The following is a 5,836-nucleotide window of genomic DNA, read 5'->3' as shown; positions in this document are numbered from 1 at the left end:
TGATCTACTAAAAACTAATACCATCACAGTAGAAGTGTGTGCTAAAATGGCAGACAGATTTGTCTTTAACAACTATCAAAAAGAATAGTGTTGTAGTTATTATATTTACCTATATTTTCACATGTGTACTCTTTATATTATTTTAGAGCTTCTTGTATAATCAGTGTATTTAGTATAAGCTTTCTAATATGAGGAAGAGCTTTTCTATACAAAGAGAAATCCACTAACCAGATATATCATTATCACCTGGAAGCTTGTTAGAAATGTAGACTTTAAGCCCCTCCCACACCTACTGAATTAGAATCTTCATTTTAACAAGGTCCCCAGGCTATTCTTATGCTCATTAAAGTCTGAACCAGCAGATAGGAAAGAGAATCAAATTGAGAGTCATTATTCCTCATTCTAGAACTGGTTGTTCCTTTTGATATGTTTCATGTTGAAAATCATGCTTCAAAATCTTGGAAGCTTTGGAATAACATATTCATAAAAAAAGTTAAGGGAAGAACACTGAGCAGCATTTCATTTCATATATTTGCACGAAAATGCATGTACTTGAGAACAGACATGCACTGGAAAACTCATAAAAATAAAGGCAAAGAGAAAATAACTGGCATGGTCATAAGAAATGACAAAACTGAATCAGAGATAAGATTTAGTAATGGCAGACATTTTAACTAAGCAGACAGTTTCTGGATGATTCAGTGTAAAAGCAGAATGGCTGATAAATTTTTCACTTTAATTGATGGCATTGTCGATTTTACCACTGAGAAGGAAGAACAAGTGACAAGAAGTTTTACTACTGTTGTCCCAATTTTTACCATCATTGAAGAGCCAACTGATGAATTGGAAATAATAGGATGTTGGAGAAACAGTTAACTGTTTTAGTCTGTGATAACAAGGGAAATCAAAGCGTAGCCAGACTGACAGGCTAGATTAGGGGAAGTAAATTAGAAAAAAAAAATTTTTTGAAAGAATGCTGGATAAGATCCCTTAGACTGAGTCTCTAAAAGAAAAGTGATCAGAAGAGAAGCACTCCAAAAAGAATTCACTTGTAATTCCAATGGAGAAAAGAGAAACATAGTTGAAAGAACCACTAGAACCAAACAGTAAGCTCTTCAAGGACATGGACATAGATGAGGGTTGCCCGGGTGGCTCCATCGGTTAAACATCAGACTCTTGGTTTTGGCTCAGGTCATGATCTCATGATTCCTTAGTTTGAGCCCCACATGGCGCTTCATGTTGGCAGTGCAGAGCCTGCCTGGGATTCTCTCTCTCTCTCCCTCTTTCTCTGTACACCCCCCCCCCGTTTGCTCACTCTCTCTCTCAGAATAAATAATAAACTTAAAAAAAAAGAGAGAGAGAAACACAGAGATGAGAAGATATGAAGAATGGATACATGGATTAGTTACTTCAGAATAATGACAGGAAAGTTCAAATCTAGAAAGATGTAGGCCCCTAAATGTCAACTGTATTGGGGAGATTGTGGTATGATCTTATCCATGAGAAGAAGCCAGATTGCTCAACTCTTACTTTCTCTCTTTTTACTTGCATTATAATTCTTCGCTCACATTTTCTCTCTCACTAAACTGAGGGCAGAAACCAACTCTGATTCATTTTATATTACCAGAATATAGTAGAAAGTAAAAACTCATTAAAGGAGAAACTTGTTCAACTCTGTTAAATGAATGAAAAGAAGAATAAACATCAGAGTTTACAACTGCTATTATAAAAGGGAAATTATCCCTTCAGGCCCCTGGGTGGCTCAGTTGGTTGAAAGTCTGACTCTTGATTTCAGCTCAGGTCATGATCAAGCCCCATGTCGGGCTCGGCACAGAGCATGCTTGGGATTTTCTATCTCTCCCTCTCTCTCTGACTTACCCCTGTTTAGGTTCTCTCTCTCTCTGTCTCTTAAAATAAACTAATAAACTTAAAAAAAGAGACATTATCTCTTAAAATATTATTATATGTATTTTTAAAAACTGTCATGATGATGACTAATCTTATTAGAATTTTGTAAAATTCTAAATAAGGTAAAAAGGAATTTCTCCTGAACTCAGAGAGGAGGAACGTTAAGTACACTATTCTGGTCTTGATTAAATAGATCCAAAGTGATTGAGAAAACATGAAGAGAATAAAACTCCAAATTGTAATTTTTCCATGCATTTTGCTCATATTTGAATAGATAGTACTTAACACAATTGAAATATCAGAATATACCACATTATTAATTGTGTGCTTCTTTAATTTCATGTTAATTATGTTTAGTTTTCAGTTTTCCAATCATACATGTAAACAACTTACTGTTTACTTTTGCTTATTTGTGTGGTATAAACAGAATCCACATTATGCTTCAATTTCTACCCTCTTCCCTTCCACAGCTACCCACTTCCCATTAGCTTCTTCTGAAACCTTCCACAGCTTCTCTATGTATTGCCACATGAATATGAATCTACATTTTTATTCCTTTTCCCTCTTTTTATACAAGTAGTAGCATGGTATACATAATCACTTCCAACTTGTATTTTGGTAATCTTTCCGCATACATATACAGAGAGATTTCTTTTCTGTTTCCACTTTTTATTATGGAAACTTTCAAAACAAATATAGGTAGAAAGAATAGTATAACCAAGTTCCAGCACTAATTATCAGTATTCTGCCACTCTTGCTTCATTTATTCCCAATTTCTATTTTTTCTTGGAGTATTTTAAAACAGATACCACTTATTTTATTTCAACAATGAATACTTTGGCATATATCTCTAATAGATAAGAGTACTTACTTAACTGCATAACCACAGTGCTATTATCACATTTGGCTAAAACACTAATACCCCACTTACAAAAGCAAAAACTCAGATTGTGTTCAAGTCCCTCCCCATCTTTGCTCAGTATCCATTTTTACAATGGGTTTATTTTGAATACCTATTCCAACAAGTCTGTAGACTGCATTTTGTTGATAGATCTCCAAGTCTCTTTTAAACTACATTTCTCTCTCCCTGACCTCTCTCTTTCCCTCCTATTTTTTTTTTTAATTTAAGGAACGTTGTCTTGTAGAATTTCCCATATTCAGATTTAGTTGTTTCCATATTCAGAATTGATTGACTGTATCTTCCTGGTATTTAACATGGTCTTCTTCCTACTCTATTTCTTGTAAAGGAACACTTAGAACTAGAGGCTTTATCAGGTGCTTTATTAGATTGAAGTGAAATTACTTACAAGCATCCTTCATAAGTGATTCTGTCTTCTTCCTAATGCATCTCAGCAGGATGCACATATCATGGGATAGTTAAACTTGTAGTAATTAATCAGCACATTTAGGTGGTATCAGCCTGCTTCACTCAGTATAAAATTCCCCTTCAAGGCTCCCCTAATACTTTTAGCTGCCATTAATGATTGTTGTGCAGGTCCATTATCTCATAAGGATTGCAAATTGGTAATGTTATAATTCTATCGTTCTTCTTTCTTTAGTTTGTGGTAATTTTTTGATAAAGAACTTTTACTCACTGACTTTTGGGGTACTGTGAAATACCTACAGGAAAGACAGGGTATTTATCATATTTTAGGAATAATGATTGGTGTTCCAGCATCCTGTAATAGTGACTGATGGAGTATATTTTTTTGTCGTCTTAAACCCATGAATTTTTATATATTTAATATATTTTAATTTTCTGTAATCATAATTCCTCTGAAGCTTTAATTGCCTTGTATTTCATCATTCAATTATATTGCCTTTTTTTTTTGACATATGCATACCATTCTGTTGTATGGATACACCATTATTTATTTAACTAGTCCTCTATTGGTGAGCATCTAGATTATTTATGATCTTTGGCTATAAATTGTAATACTATAACAAATAACCTTATATAAGTTGTTTCACATATGTATGAATATATGTTAGGATAAATTCCCAAAAGTAAAATTGGTCAAGTGATATATACATTTAAAATTTTGTGAGATGTAAAATGGCCAAAAGAGAGAGGCAAGATGGCGGCTTAGGAGGACGCTGGGCTCACCGCACGTCCTGCTGATCACTTAGATTCCATCTACACCTGCCTAAGTAACCCAGAAAACCGCCAGAGGATTAACAGAACGGAGTCACCAGAGCCAAACGCAGACGAGAGGCCCACGGAAGAGGGTAGGAAGGGCGGCGAGGCGGTGCGCGCTCCACGGACTGGCGGGAGGGAGCCGGGGCAGAGGGGCGGCTCGCCGGCCAAGCAGAGCCCCCGAGTCTGGCTTGCAAAAGCGGAGGGGCCTGATGGACTGTGTTCCCACAACAAGCGCGACTTAGCGTCTGGGAGGTCATAAGTTAACAGCTCTGCTCGGAAAGCAGGAAGGCTGGAGGACAAAGGGAGGGAGAGCTGCTGAGCCCCCTGACAACAGAGCTCAGTTTGGTGGGGAACAAAGGCGCTCGCCAGCGCCATCTCCCCCGCCCATCCCCCAGCCAAAATCCCAAAGAGAACCAGTTCCTGCCAGGGAACTTGCTCCGAGCAAACACCCAACTCTGCACATCTGCGGAGCCAAACCTCCGGCAGCGGATCTGACTCCCTCCCGCTGCCACAGGGCCCCTCCTGAAGTGGATCACCTAAGGAGAAGTGAGCTAAGCCTGCCCCTCCTGCCCCCGTGCACCTTGCCTACCCACCCCAGCTAATATGCCAGATCCCCAGCATCACAAGCCTGGCAGGGTGCAAGTAGCCCAGACAAGCCACACCACCCCACAGCGAATCCCGCCCCTAGGAGAGGGGAAGAGAAGGCACACACCAGTCTGACTGTGGCCCCAGCGGTGGGCTGGGGGCAGACATCAGGTCTGACTGCGGCCCCGCCCACCAACTCCAGTTATACACCACAGCACAGGGGAAGTGCCCTGCAGGTCCTTACCATGCCAGGGACTATCCAAAATGACCAAGCGGAAGAATTCCCCTCAGAAGAATCTCCAGGAAATAACAACAGCTAATGAGCTGATCAAAAAGGATTTAAATAATATAACAGACAGTGAATTTAGAATAATAATCATAAAATTAATCGCTGGGCTTGAAAACAGTATACAGGACAGCAGAGAATCTCTTGCTACAGAGATCAAGGGACTAAGGAACAGTCACGAGGAGCTGAAAAACGCTTTAAACGAAATGCATAACAAAATGGAAACCACCACAGCTCGGCTTGAAGAGGCAGAGGAGAGAATAGGTGAACTAGAAGATAAAGTTATGGAAAAAGAGGAAGCTGAGAAAAAGAGAGATAAAAAAATCCAAGAGGATGAGGAGAAAATTAGAGAACTAAGTGATACACTAAAAAGAAATAATATACGCATAATTGGTATCCCAGAGGAGGAAGAGAGAGGGAAAGGTGCTGAAGGGGTACTTGAAGAAATAATAGCTGAGAACTTCCCTGAACTGGGGAAGGAAAAAGGCATTGAAATCCAAGAGGCACAGAGAACTCCCTTCAGACGTAACTTGAATCGATCTTCTGCACGACATATCATAGTGAAACTGGCAAAATTCAAGGATAAAGAGAAAATTCTGAAAGCAGCAAGGGGTAAACGTGCCCTCACATATAAAGGGAGACCTATAAGACTCGTGACTGATCTCTCTTTTGAAACTTGGCAGGCCAGAAAGAATTGGCACGAGATTTTCAGGGTGCTAGACAGAAAAAATATGCAGCCAAGAATCCTTTATCCAGCAAGTCTGTCATTTAGAATAGAAGGAGAGATAAAGGTCTTCCCAAACAAAAACTGAAGGAATTTGTCACCACTAAACCAGCCCTACAAGAGATCCTAAGGGGGACCCTGTGAGACAAAGTCCCAGAGACATCACTACAAGCATAAAACATACAGACATCAC

This window comes from Prionailurus bengalensis, chromosome C1 (genome assembly GCF_016509475.1).
Source record: "Prionailurus bengalensis isolate Pbe53 chromosome C1, Fcat_Pben_1.1_paternal_pri, whole genome shotgun sequence".
Lineage (NCBI taxonomy): Eukaryota > Metazoa > Chordata > Mammalia > Carnivora > Felidae > Prionailurus > Prionailurus bengalensis.
The sequence above is the reverse complement of the archived record's forward strand: the minus strand, read 5'-3'. Positions refer to the sequence as shown.